The sequence below is a fragment of the Rattus norvegicus genome, chromosome 13 (assembly GCF_021556685.1).
Source record: "Rattus norvegicus strain SHRSP/BbbUtx chromosome 13, alternate assembly SHRSP_T2T, whole genome shotgun sequence".
Classification (NCBI taxonomy): Eukaryota; Metazoa; Chordata; class Mammalia; order Rodentia; family Muridae; genus Rattus; species Rattus norvegicus.
The window spans coordinates 69,403,683-69,418,984 of record NC_141546.1 but is presented as its reverse complement, the minus strand read 5'-3'; the positions used below and the strand labels follow the sequence as shown (position 1 = coordinate 69,418,984).

At 42.3% G+C, this 15,302-nt stretch overlaps 1 protein-coding gene across 2 annotated transcripts in view; it reads left to right on the top strand.

Moving 5' to 3' along the window:
• Cacna1e (calcium voltage-gated channel subunit alpha1 E) overlaps positions 1–15,302 on the top strand; it is a 484,040-nt gene that overhangs the window by 231,197 nt on the left and 237,541 nt on the right.

Genomic DNA, 15,302 nt, shown 5'->3' with positions numbered 1-15,302 from the left:
ACTTTCTTATTGCTCTCGATTTGTCTACAGTCTGAGCTCTTCTGGAATTAGAGTGAACTCACTGGTAGTCATTCTAGAATCCTCTTTTTTGAAAACCAGATGTTTGCTCAGCTTTCCACGGCTGCCCATTTGAATAGTCTACATGAACACTGAATTTGGGAGGAGAGCGGGTTCAAGTCTAATTCTGCTGTAGGGACTATCTCTGTGGCCAATGTTAAACCATGGAAATACCTGAGCTTTAGTCTCCTCCTCTTGCGGATAGGGACAACCGTCCCCATGCAGAACACCTCCGAGTGGGGCAATTGCCACATGAACAATATACATAAAAAAGGTCAGCTTCAAAGTTCAGAAGTACTCGATCCACGGTTACTGTGTAAAGTGCTCAGATGCTTAGCTTTGCATTGCCTCTGATCCAGATTCCACTTTTAACCAAAATTGGCTTATCTCTTTAAATTATTTATATTTATGAGACAGAAAAACGGCTGAATGTCAGTCACCAAAGCTGGAAGGGGGTTCCCGTCATTTTCCACTGGGTGACATTGACGAGGAAGACAGAGACTTACAGGTTCCAGGAGGGCAGGGATGCCTTCTCCCAGTTCTCCGAGCCTGAGGTAGAGTGCCTCTGCTTCTCTATCAGTAGGGAACCTTAAACAAGTTACCTAGCACCAGCTGGGAGGGCAGGGACCCTTACACATTGACTTTCACTTTCTTCTTTCTCCATCCTCCCTCAGCCTTAGCAGGCTACTCTGGTGCCACCTGCAGTTTCTTCTGGGTTGACATGGGAAGGAGACAGCACAGAGAAAAAGACCAGCTGCTTCCTCTGTGACTCTAGCAGTTCCTGGTTTTCCTTGGGAAAACATAAGGCCTTGACAGCATGGGCCAGGACTCAAATGGTGCCAAAGTAATGAGCCACTCACTCCTGTCTCTAGCCTTGGTCCTTGGAGTATGTGACCTGCTAGATTGGAAAGTCTAAGGGGACAGGAAATAGGACACCTTCATGTTAATATAATGACCTGTGCCTGCAGGAATGAAAGACAGATGAGCAAAGCTAAGAAGGTTCTCACCTTCACAGTGACTCCTGCCAGACTGGGCAATACAGACCCTTTCTTCAGCTTTGTGCAGGAACTCAGAACAAAGCACTTCCAACCCTCACTCATTCAACTCAGGCTAAAGAAATGATTGTCTTAAGACCAGTGGAAACATGGGCCTACATAAGCTACAGTCTTTGGAGTAATGGAGGCTTGTTTAGCTCCCCAGCTACTGTCACTGGCTATGTTATACTAGGCTTGTGTCCACATGTCTTCCTTCACTCTGAGGATATGGCCAAAGAGGAGGACCAGGGTGGTAGAGATGTGTGGGTGTGGCTACAGACTTGGGGAGTTTGTGGGTCCTTCTGTAGCTGTAATGGTTTGTGACCAATGCAGGAGATCTAGAGAAGGTACTGTGAACAGAAAGCACAGGGACAAGGACAGAATTGATTGGTTCATCTTTCCTGGACCTCTCATGGTTAGAGAGCCTCTGGCTGCTGGTCAAAGATTGTTCCCTTCTCATAATCCCCACTTGGATCTTCTCTCCCAAGGATGGCTCCCCTTAAACAGAGACTCTTTCTAAGTTAACATGGACTAGTTGTTGGGGCTCGGAGTTGTGAGTTGGGGCCAGGGAGCAGCATGGTCATAAGAAGTAATGAGCGACTAAAGCATTTGGATGGGTTCTTTTTCCTTGGTGCAGCTGCAGCTGCTGTTACCAAGAGGTGTAAAATGAAGGTTTAGGAGAACCAGGGATAATTAGCTCGTTCACAGCCTTTCTTAGAGTTCACACAGAATTCTGAGCACCCCTCCCATTTCATTTAAATATGTCAGAGAAGGTGAGATCAGCAGGTGCAAACATCATGCAGTGTCAGAACAGGAAGCTGAGGTGTGCCCCCCCCCACTTTGTGCCAGGAGAAAGGGTTTTAGTGGGGGCTCAGCGGGGCATCTACATGACATCTTGGAGAGTATGTGGGGTCAGAATTCCCACTCCCCCCTCCCTGTCTTTCAGTATTGGCTTCTGGAAGACAGCCTCCTGACTGCCAGCAGGGTGTCTCTGATGGTGCTACATGGAGTGCTCACTCATGAACCTTGTCAAAAAGGCTCAGAGTAGGGCAGGACCCAGATGTTCTCACTAGGGAAGGCTGCTGAAGGGGGCAGTGTTTCCTCTGTAGAGCCTCTTGGTTTTTTTTTTTTGTTGTTTGTTTGTTTTTGTTTTTGTTTATTTTGTTTTGCTTTTTGCTGAGCCCTAATTTTCTCTGTGGAAAGACACAGGCAACTTCCCCCATATTGTACCCACCTTTTGCCAGCCAGAACTACCTGAATTCTTTCTCCATAGCATTTCCAGACCTCCTGGGGACTACAGGAGGCTGGCACTCCTTGCTGGTAAGTTGAGCATTTGGAGGAGGTGGAGACAATTGACTTCTATACTCTGGGATTTCCTTCAAGTTCAGAGCCTCGCTCCCTTGAAGCAGAACTTCATAGGTCATCTCACCTGCCCTGCCAAGCCATTACTCCTAACCACCCACTTTCTATGTCCTTGCAGTAGCCTTCTGAAGCATAGCTTTGCTTACACGATTCCTCTGGTGGAGATGCTTCTGGGAGTCTTTGCTGCTTTCTAGGTGAGGTCGGGGAGCAGGATTTGGGATACATGAAGGAGTGGGATAGATTCACAGGGACACATCTGTGGCTTGCTGTGACCAGCCACCAGTGTCCCAGATGAAGGTTCAGACTGGCTACTTCTAAATTGAGTCCTGGTCACACTGTCTGTGCAGTGGTTTAGAAATGGCCACATTTTCGAAAGAGCAAAAGGAAGTGGATCTAGACAAGTCAACCCATAATAGCTGGGGTTTGTCCACAGAGTGATTTATAGAGAAACCAGAATGGGCTGGAAGTGGGCTTGGAGGAGACAACGGTTCTAGGAGGAAAGACTGACTTGAAGGTATATGAAGAAAGGACACTTCAAGTACTGGGAGTAGGCTCCAGTTTGCGCAAAGATATGACCAGAGGCTGGCATGAGCTTAGCTTGGGACATTCGATAGAGTTCTATAGGTTGACCCTGACATCTCTCAAAATTATATCCAACTTAGAGTCTGTTTGTCCACTCTTTCTTGTTACTTATTGCATATTTACTGCATGAAAAGTTTCTTGCTCCAGATTAAACTGGAAATCAGGCACAGGCCTTCCCCTGAAAGAACCATCGAATGGAAAACAGATAAGAAAGCAGACTATAAGAGAAACGATTTGGGAAAGGGTAGAGCTTGCTCGAAGAGATGGTCTGGGAGAAGCTGCCTCACAGAGATGGTGGTGCACACAAGAGCAATGAAGTGTGGGGAGCTTAGTTACTTCTGGAAACTGGGTTAAGTCCAGTGACCGGAGAGTGATGTGGGCCAGGTATAATAAAGGCTAGGAGACTAGCTAGGGACAGATCATCAGGACATTTCTTGGGAAAGAAGGAAAGATTTAGACTGGATTTAGCTATGGAGAAAGAATTCAGGTAGTTCTGGGTGACAAAGGGTGGCCACAATAAAGTGGAAGTTGCCTGTGTCCTTCAACAGAGAAAATTAGGGCTCAGCAAAAACAAACAAACAAACAAAAAAACCCAAAAAACAAAAGACAAAAACCCCAAAAGACAAAACAAAACAAAAAACAAAAAACAAGAGGCACTACAGAGGAAACACTAGTGAAAACATCTGGGGTGTCCAGATTTGAAGTTTGGAAAGATAACTATGAGAATGGCCCGGAATGATGCAGGATGAAGGGGCAGAGAGGCAGACAGAAGCTGAAGGTATACCTGTGAAAACTGAGAATCGCACTGCTTGTGGGGATAGAGAACTGGAGAGGCCACTTTGGAATATATAGTTAGTTCAGGTCTAGCCTGGGGTATATGCTGAGAGCATGTGAGGAGAAGAAAGAGAAGGTCCACTTTGTAGAACATCCGTTGGCCAGAAGGCCTGTAGGGTACTGTTGGAGGCACCATGTTGCTGGAGGGTTGATAGGTAACACATGTTTGCGAGAAGATACAATCCAGGAGGTTTAGTACCCAAGGAGAGTAGGAAGATGGAGGTCCCTAAGGGAGAAAGTGATTTGAAAATGAGAGTAGATGGGGGCAACTATGGCATCTTAGAGGATATTACTTTTAAGAGGGAGTTGGGGGGGGAGGAATGATATCCAGGAAAGAGGAATTCAGAAGGGAAGATGAAGACTTCAAATCCTATGACCCTAAGGCAGGATGGGTATCCCTTGTGGAAAATGCATGGGGCTAAAAGTATTTTGGACTTTGTGTATATATATATATATACACACACACACAAGGTCTTAAGGCACAATTAATCTGTCATCTATATACAACTTATGCCATAGTCTGAAGGAGATTTTATATAATATGTTTGCTATGACTGCATTCTGACTGACACCTGTCACATGATGTAAGGTGTGGCATTTATCATGTCCACCTTCACTAATGCCAGCTTTCCGAGCATTTTGGATTTCAGGTGTTTGGATTAGGGATGCTCAGCCCGTGTTACAACCTGAGGGCCAACATGTACATCTTGGCTCTTGGGATCTCTAGGCCACGGATGACCTTTAGTAAGTTTATTCAGGGAGTTGGGAGGACAGACTCCAGCTGACAGCGGGCTGAGTATGTGAACCACAGTCAGGAGCTGCCCAGGGCAGAGAAAATGATGAAAAGGGGTGCCTGGAGAGGTATGTCAACCAGAGCACCAGGGTGAAGTAACGGGTTCAGGTTCAGTGAATGCAGAGTGGCTGCTGGGAAGATCATGTAGAGCTGCTTACGTATGCCTGTGACTTGTAGAGGAAACACGACAGGTGACACTGACATTACTTTTTATTTATTTCCAATTATTTGCAACCAAGTTTCACTGTGCAGCCCAGGATGGCCTTGAACTCATAGCAATTAGCAGTCTTCCTCCCTTCCAAGTGTGGTGATTACGTGTGAGTGGCTATACATGAATCAAAGTGTACTTCATAAAATTATAACTATCCTGATCATAGAAGAAAGATACTGTTATTAAAAACAACAACAACAATAACAACAACCCTGGAAAATACACATGAGCATTGAGAAAGAACCATACTCCTTGTCCATTGGACTATTTTCAGTCTTTAGTGGGTACCTGAGACTGTCAAGCCAGGAGTTTACTGCTTCTCCTGTGTGTGCATATGGATGATAAAAGTTACAATTGATGCACAATAAGAGATGGGCGGCGGTGATTAACAGCAGCGTGCAGCAAAACTCGTGGGAATATAAGCTCCCTCTCAAAGTGCCTTGTCATGTCTTGTCTTTTCACCTAAAGGAACAGATTAATGCTTCTCTGGTAGGTACTCAGGCTTCTAAATCACTACCTTTGTACTTTGGGGCCATTATTAAGTGTACTTCAGTAACACAACAGTCAATATGATGAAGGAGACAGCTCCCATGGAACTCATGGGCAGGTAGAGCCTACAGGGTGGATATGCTTGACAAAGGGATATGCTGTACTCTGAAGGGGACAGAAGGGACAGAGTTTGAGATTTCATCATCTACTTAGAATGCTGTATAACTTAAAATTTATAAACAGTTTATTTTTATAACTTTCCATCTAATATTTTCAAAATTTATTAACTGAAACCAGGGTAAATGTCTAGAAATAGGGGGACTGCTGAAGAGCAATCTCACTGCCTAAAGATAATAACTGCTAGCATTTAGTGCATTTCCTTCATATCTCTTCCCTTATATATTTCACACTATAGAATTTATATTGAAATTACACCGATTTTCTTTTATAAGGCTTTATGTACCATTTACTATGTTATTAAATGTTCTATAGACATAACATTTTTTTAAGTGAAGATGATTAAGAATTTTATTTTATATGCATGCATGTTTTGCTTGCATGTGTGTCCTTAGAGGCCTGAGGAGAGCCATGGATCTCCTGGAACTGGAGTTATGGATGGTGGTAAGCCACCATATAGGTTCTAGAGGAACCTTGCTTTTTTTTGCTAGAACATGTGTGCTCTTATCTCCTGAGACACGTCTCTATTCCCTAGCAGTAACACTTGAAAGGCTACGTAGTATTCCACTGAGTGGGAAACTGATGATAGGTGGTTCCTTTAAAATTCAATGTAGAATTTACCATCAGATTCAAAAGTTCCATTTTTAGGCTTAAACCCACTGGAATTAAAAGCAAGAATATGCACAGATTTTGCACATTCATAGTAGCATGATGCACAATATTCAAAAGGTAAAAGCAAACCAAATGTGACTGAGGGATTGATGAGGAGGCAGTACGTATATGTATACATATGATAATGTATACATATAATATGCATATATTATATATATATAGTCTTACAAAGGAAGGTAGTCCTGGCACACACTATGACACGGATGAACCTTGAAGATGTCATGCTGAGTGACACAAAGGAGACAGAATGACAAATCTGTATAATTTCACTCACATAGTGTTTTTGCAATAGTTGGATTCAGAGGTAGACAATGGAAGATGGCTGCCGGGAGCTGTCAGGACAGGAGAGAGATTGGTTTAATGGGTGCAGGGCCTCAGTTTTGGAGGATGAAAAAGTCCTGGCAATGGTGAAGATTATTGTTATATATTATATACTATGTATTATACTTATAATATACATTAATATCTTTAATGGTGCCAAGGTACCTGAAAGTGTTCAAAGTTGTGAATATTATGTTCCATATATTTTACTACAATTAGAACCAAACCTAAGGACTGGATATTTTGAAGTCAGGTTTACTTGTAGACAGTAAAATCTATGTTTTCTATTCTTTTCCTTTTAGAAGTATACCTTCAAATATTTTGGCAGTAATGTGTGGTTGACTGTAGTATGTTCCAGGTACAGAACATTTCTGCACACTCACCCAGCCACCTTGAGCCCCTTTCCAGTCCATTTTTTCATCCTCGGTGCTTGAGAAACTACTGAACTGATTTCCCTCCTAGACACAGCTTTTCCATTTAAATAAAATCAGAGCACAGCCTTCAGACTGTAGTGTAATGCTTCTCAGATGTGACCCTGCTTGGCGCACACATCAGTAGGCATTCCTTTTTATTGATACCCAATGCTCAGTTCTGTGGACAACCAAGTTGTGTTACAATTGATCGATTTACCAGTTGAGTACTGTGTGGGTTGTGTGCAGCCTGGGCAGTTATAGGTGGAGAGAGATGTGACAGATAACCGGCCATTGCTGACTGCCATGGTCAACATATGTACAACTCCATAAAGAACAGCTCCGCTGTTTGCCAAATGGCTGTGCGCTTTTGCATTTCCAGCAGAATGTCTGATTTTCAGTTGTTCCCTGATCTCCCACTCTTCATAGTGTTCAGCATTATCAGGCTTTGGATGGTTGTCTGAACTTTTGGCTCAGTCCTCGAATAGCTGGGGAGTCACCCGTGGTTTGGGTTGTAACTTGTGATGGTTTGAAATGTATCTTTCATGTGTGTCTTTGCTTTTTCTGTCTTTCTGTATTGGAGTGACTTTTTACCCATTGGGACATTTTTAATTAGGTTGTTTTCTTTAGTTAGATCACTTACAATTATAGATACTGCTTAAATATTTATGCTTTAGGTACTTGCATGCAAAACATTGTTTATAAACACTGTATAAAAAACATTTTACCTAAAGCTTGTCTTCATTTTGGAGTATATACTTCAAATAATCTGAAATTATCGAGTCAAAGAGAGTAGACACTTTCAGCCTCCTTCCTTAAGTGTGTATTGTTCCATATTTTGCCAAGTGCTAATACCAATTTATTAACCTTCTAGTAGTAGCAATATGATGGCCATGCCAGTTATTAAACTGAATTTCTTTGGCTATGGAAAATAGAAAAGGTCTATATTTATTTTCTTTTTTTGTGAATTTTCTACATCTTGCCCTTTCAGATATTCTGTTGACACAAAAGAGGGCTGGACAGATGGCTCAGTGGTCAAGAGCATTGGCCACTCTTGCAGAGGACTTGGGTTTAGTTCCCACCACTCACATGGTAACCATCTGTAACTGGTTCCAGTTCCCTGGGCATCTGATGTCTCTTCTGACCACTGTGAACATCACACATGCGTATGGTACACTTACATACAGCTACAAGCAAAACACTCACGCAGCACATGAAATAAAAGAGTAACCAATAAATCTGTAGAGAAATTATAACGACACAGAAACTTGCCATGGTTCTCTACCTAAAGGGTCACCTGCAGAGTATGTGAAGCTTAGCATTAGGGTTGCCAGTGACACTATTTTCATTTTTTTTTCATAAAATATTAATTGGGCTCAGCCAGGTTTCTTTCATGCTCAGAGGTCATGGCTAATTTGCATAGCTGGCAAGGTAAAAATACTTTCAGGGCAGAAGGGAGAAAGCTTTGTTACTAGTTAAAACTTGGACACTGGTGCCAAGACTTCTACAAGGGGCCCCGGTTTCTTTGTCTAGACTCCATGATTAATGAATGCACTGTACCATTAGAGTCCTCTCTCAGAAAATGGCCACACCACTTAGTTGTGTGTCTATCTAACCTGTGGATTTGGCTAACAGCTCAGCACTTTATTTATCCACAATGAAAATACAATTAAAGCCACTTACACTGTTTATGCTGACATGCTATCATCGAATAGACTTGTGTAGCAAGCGGTTCCTGTACGGAGACACAATTCTTGTTAATTATTAAAATTGCTGCTATTTTTATTATATTCCAAATAGGTGGTATGGGATGTGATATGACTCAGAACTACTTGAATGAATTTTGGCTTAATGACTCCTGGAAGTAAAAAGCATTTTGTTTTCTCTGACAAAAGGCTCTAGTTCATTTGGGGTTTTACAGACAGTTGGTATTTTATAGTAGGTTTATGGCCGCCACTTCATCAAACCTGTAATTATGGGCTTGGCTTCTCTGCAACCACGAGAAATTTTATCTAGTTTTCTTTTTCCCAAATACTCGTTATACTGGAAGAAAAACGGCACATACCTGTCCTGCAGATCGAGCACCCACACATCGTAAGCAAAGCCAGGATTGAAGAACAATGAACAAACACATTTTTCTAAGATTTATGGATCTATGATTTGTCGGAAAGATTCATTGATTTGAGAGGATTTTATGAATTCAGATTCTCTAAGCCAAGTATTTCCCATATGGGGGAAGAAAAAAAGAACAGCATATTTCACAGTATTGTGAGAAGGTAGATTTTTTTTTTAAAGCATGTTTCCCCTGCACCGTGAAAGATTCCTTGGGTCAGCATGTGAATTGGAGGTGGTGGCACCTGTCTGGGTGAAGGTTATGTGAACCATAAAACTGCCCGATGGTCTTCAGCAGGCCTTCGTGGTCATCTGTGCCTGCATAAGAGTGGCAGAGCCCCCCTCCCCTCTCACTGCCTATGCAGTATTGACCTTCCTTGGGGGAGGAGGGGAGGTTGACGTTTTGAGAAGAGAACTTTCTGACATTTCTTGGCGTCATGAATGAATATAAGTCTTGAGTCTCGTGGCTGTTGAAGAGGGTGCATCAGTTCAGTATCTAAGGAATCCAGCCGTTTAGTAAGACATCAGGACAAAGGCATCATGCTCATAACTGGCACATCAACTCCATGCCAGGAGATGGTTCTGTGTTTTCCTTTGCTGTCTTCTGTATCTCATGGCTCTTGTAGATGTGGCTAAACCAGTTATACCAACTTTGACTTTGGTTTCTTCCCCAGGTGGGATTATCCAGACAGAAGAGATAGGTAGTTATTATGATGCCGTTGTGATGGGAACCTGCCTTGGATTGTTCTGAGTAGGAGGGGCATATCTCACAGAACTATCATGTTACAGAAAAACCAGGAAATGGCCAGGGCCCTATAAACTGCACACACAAGCTCAATTCCTGCAGAAATCTGTTTCTTTTCTTTCTTCTCTCCTCGTCAGGATCAGCTGTGTTCTCTCTCACTGTAACTCTGTTATTGAGATCATGGCAGACAACACCACTCAGGCTTTTATTTTATATGGCTTTAGTTGTTACAGAAAGGATAGTTGAGCTCTACTGCCTATGTCTAAATATCCCAGGGAAGGAATTGCTTGTTCCTCAACCTACTGTGGCTAGCAATATTATATGAGATGTTACAGTCTGAGGAAGAGCTGCAGGGGAATTTGGGTCAAGGAGAAGGCTCTGGCAATGCAGCATCAGGTAGCCACACTCATGAGCTGTGTTGGGTTACAGAGCTAGTCTCTGGAGTCTGACTTTGGAGTTCACTAGTACATGCTAGCAAAGCCAGTGTTGGAGACTTGGCTGCCACAGGGATTGTTAAAGCTTTTGTCCTTGGCTGCATGCTGCTCTGTGCCTAGTTAGCCATCTCACAAATGCTTGTACCAGATCTGGAGGGGACCCTAGTGACAGTATGTAGGTGGAGGATCAGCAGAACTCCCTTGGCACCACTAGAAAGACAACCCAGAGAACATGTATTTATATTAGTGAACTCTTGCATCATGGGATTCTCCTTTGCAGCTGTTATGCTTCATTGTCAACTCTCTGAAGCACAGTTCTGGTCACCTCTATATGATGTTGCAATCACTGGGCACCACAGGGTTCTATAGAGAGGCAGCTCTATAGGCATCCTAGAGAGCGATTATTACATATGTGTACCTTTGGGGCATGTTTCTATCTATTAGCCATTAGCTTTTGTAGCTACCAAAAGCCCCAGAGTTAGATTCTAAATGTGTGCATTTGAGTCTCAATTTGATCATTTTCTATTGCAGTGGCCAATGGTCTAGGCAGTTTCTTTCTCTGAGTACTAATTCTCAGATGTAGGAAATGGGGATTGTGGCATCCATATGGGTGATGTCTGTGTGAACTATGAAGCAATGAGACAGCTTTTCTTCATTTTTGTCATCCTTTCTGGGACCTGCATGCCAATTAGGGTCTCTCTTCTTCTCTTGGTATTTTCAATTTCTGGGTTTGAGTGAAAATGCTATCCCCCCAGAATACAGAACTCAGGACCATTGGTAGGACCTTGATTCCATTTCCATTATGATAAGTTAGGCAAATGTAAGTATACTTTGTACTTTTCTAGCATTGGAGAATGCCTCTTTCATAATGGGTCCAGCTTGTAGTACCCCACAGGATGTATTTAGGGCATTTTTAAGGCATTTAAAGGTAGTGGAACAATTTTTTCCCATAAAACTTAGTGGTCCTTCAGAGTTAAAATTTAGGGCTGGGATTATGCAAGCAACCTTTCTGATTGACTGGAATATGAGTTTGTGTTTCCTCCCCAATGGGCCTTATGAGAAACAGATGCCACTCACACTGCCTTTGGTTAGCTATTAGGATTTTCTTGTGCTCATGAGGATCGTGGGTAGGAGTTCTTTTTGTTTAGTGGTCCTCTTCCAGGGGTGACTTTGCTTCCTGTAGACATTTGACGATATCTAGAGATATTTTGTTGTGGCTGGTGGAAAATGGGCTGCTACCAGTAGCTAGTGGCTAGAGGCCAGGAATACTGCTAAATGTCCTACAGTGCAAAGGTCAGCTACCAAGTGTGAGCTGTCCCCAGATGTCAGCGCAACCTTTCTTTGTGATGTGGTTTTGACTGTTGAGCTTTCTTTTGATGGGCAAGCAAAGGAAAGGGTTTATGCCAGGACTTTCCTCTCTTTTTTTTTTTTTACATCAATGGTATATTTTAGTATCACCTACTATGTTTCCTTTTAAATTTAACCAGGGAACCACATTTTCTATTCCATAAATGTTTTTTTCCACTTTTGTTAAAGTCAGAGGCACTTGTTCCTCTTGTAAATGGCATAGTCTTTCCTTAATGGAAAGGGCAACCTGACCCTTCCTGCCTCCCTCTCCTCCCAATAGATTTTAGGCCCTCTTGGCTGTAACGTATTGTCTGTGGAACAGACCAAGAAATAGCAAAAAACAAATAACATAAAAACAAACCAGAAACAGATACCATTCAACGATGATGGTTTGTGTGTGTGTGTGTGTATGTGTGTGTGTGTGTGTTTCTCTGTTTTTGTATTTTCATACTATATATTTCATTTCAGAGAAGAGAGAAAGGGAGAAGTTTCTTTCTGTACTGCTATGTCTCTAGTTCTTGGAAAACAGCAGTAAAGACTTTAATACAAACTTTTTTTGATTAGGAGAAACAACAAGAGGTTCATGGTTGTGTTAAATCAGCCACTCACATTGGTCCATCTGCCCTTTTCAGAGCAGTATCCTTAGAAAAATTTGTGTGTCTGTGTGTGGTGAGGGTTGGGGGAGGTGGTTAGGGCAACTGTGGGTAGTGTTCACTAGAGGGTCATAAAATGAACTTGTTTGCAACCAGCTTTGAACATAAGAAAGGAAGTATTGAAGAGGAAAAATGCAAGTCTGCCGCATATAGGGTAAATACTATTTTATATCATTCTGTCCTTATTGTAAATACACCTCCTACTTAGCTGTGATCCAAAGGTCTGAAAGAGAAATCACCGATGTACGTACTATATCTTTACTTTGTTCTATAACACAGGTCAGTTGAAGTCTTGAAGACTATTCTTCCTTATAAATCAATCGCACGAGTTCTATCAGCTGGCCATTCCTAAATCAATTACTGCCTATGACAATAGACATCTTGTTAAGCATGATATAGGTCTATCCATAGCAAGTCTGGAGCCCAGTGCCACACATGACTACAAGATAGCCCTTCTACCAGAAAAGAATTCGTGCAGGTACAAAGAACAAGTCCCAGGGTTAAAGAGAAAGTGAGATACCTGCAGATAGGAAGATTCTTTTCAACACAAAGTGGCTTCATGACTAGCTGACATACCACTGCCACATTTAAGACTGCCAAAGCTCTTGGAATATTCTGCCAGGCTCCATCCAAACCAACACATCCCGTGGGGGTCTTCCTTGTCTGTAATGTTTTTGAGTTCTTCAAAATCAATCTCCATTCTCCCTGCCTCACCAGGTTCTAGCCACACTCTCTGGTTTTCATATCTTAAACATGCTGACCTCCGGGCTTCCTTGGTGTTTCTTCTGTGCATGCCTCTTCCTGTGTTGAAGGATTTCTGCCCTCCTCATTTCCTCTGCCCTACTCGCAGGTCCCCTTTGTCCTTTTGACTTACCATAACTGTGTGCTACACTAAGTGTGATGAAGGTTGCTACCGCCTCCATCTTGGCCTCTGTGGGAATGTTACATGTGTGCTCAGTAGGCTCAGATGACTACAGCATGGGTGCTGGGCTTTGAGATGGGGCTAACTCCAATGGCATCAAAGAACTACAGCATAGCCAGTGGGATTAGGGGGTTGGGCGAGGAGAAGAAGGCTACTTACAGGGATGGGGAGTTGGGCAGTCAGATGATTTTCTCATTCTTAGCCTCGTTGGCTTTCCTCTAATATATTTTCGTCAAGTTGATTTTTTTTCTTTTGAATAGTTTCTATGTGAACAATTTAATAAACGAGGCCTTCTTTCTTTTTCTTCTTTTGTATAACAATAAAATGAAATAAATTCTCTAGAAATTGATTTCCAAATCAAATCACATTCCCATAATGTATTTAAAGGAAATGAAGAGCATAACATTACATGTAATTCAATGGATTTTTGATGGATCATGATGATTTACATGTGTGGTTAAAGTGCCCTTCGTTTGGATCTCTGGTTATTATGTAAGTGCCACAGGCACATAGACACATCTCTTGTGCATGGGTCCAGCTTTTCTGCCCCAGAGAGACTGTTTCAATGTCCATGAGTTTTAAGCTGGGGCTTTTCTTAGTCTCCACTCCTCCTATTGCTAGAGAAAGGGCGTTGCTAGAGGACAGAAGCAGAAAGGCAGCCCCTACCATAAAGGAGCTTGGCTGAGTTTAGTTACAAGGACCCAAGTACTTATCGTTCATTAGATGTCTGTGAACCAAGCACACCTGGGTGTCTAATGCAACCGTCAGGCTTGGAAACGGGGTAGCCGAATGTTCAGTGTTGAGCAGCTGTCTGAATTCTGAGAACGGTTGTCAGCTTCAGAGGCTAGTGCTCCTTGACTCAAGTCACAGGGCCAGAAGGGGCCTGAGAGGCCTGTCTTTGTGGTCACCTCATTTTATAGACGAGGAAACAGAAACAGATAATGGTCTTTCTCTTCCTTATCTGCAACACCAACTCATCAGCTGCCCTGTGTATGTCAGCCTGTAAAAGACACTGATTTAAAAAAATTGTTATTTATTTTCTTATTCATTTGCCTCTTATCTCCCTGGGGGGGGGGTCCACTTTGCGTATGCTCTTGCAGGAGTCTTGTTCACCTCGGAAACACTAAAAGGTTATCCAAGGGCAGCTAGGTTGTGCTCATCGGGTCATGCTGCTTAAGGAGACACTCCATTTCTTCATCTTCTGCAACTTCTGGGGCTATATTCCTCCTGTTCTCCCTCCATCTTCAAAACTAGCAACATGGACAGCATCTTGCTTTTGTTCTGCCATTGCCATCTTGTCCCTAGACAACTCTTCCTCTGCCATCTTCTTAGGAGTACCTTAGTCTTCGCAGACCATTTCATATTCCAGAACAATCCCTCCATATCTAGCTATTTAACTCCGAGTAAAGCTGTTTTATTCATAGCAGGTGGCATTCACATTTCCTTAGATTAGGACCTGGTTATCCCTAGTACCAAGATTCTGACTTTTTTAATTTTTAAAGAAAATTTAGACTGTCTTCTGATAGTCTTTTAACTCTGTGACCTCCTGGTATGTTCTCAAAATATGTTGGACCTGTTTGGTGGTGATGGGATAATCTAAAAGTATTTTACCTTTAAGATAGCTAAAGTTTATTGCTATTGCTTATGACCAAGAAGCAATGTGGTAAGTCAGTACTATGCAAAGAAATTTACAAGCATTAACTTTTAAATTACACAACCTTCTGAACAAGGTGTTGTCTCCATTTTACACCTAAACACATTGTTATCTCAGAGAGGCAATTATGTAAGTTTGAAGGCTTATGGTGGGATTAGAATTGAAAGTTGATTGGAGAGTGTGTGCTTTACTCCTTTTCCAAGGCAGAAGTGTGGAATGCGGACTAGAATATGAGGTCTAAAACATCCTGTTTTGATAGGGAAGGCAAGGGAAAGAAGAGGTGGTCCAAGTATGAGGAAGCTGGAGAGCAAATGCAAGACACAAACTTTAAGGAATATGAATGGTAAAAATTGGTGCCTTTATGGAGGTACAGCACTATGAGAAATGAAGAGAAATGAAAGATCAATGTGTCCATCTTGGATCATAAAATACTTCTAAATGGACCCAAACCATGGAATATGTGAGATAATGGCTCACTTCTGCTGGACATCCA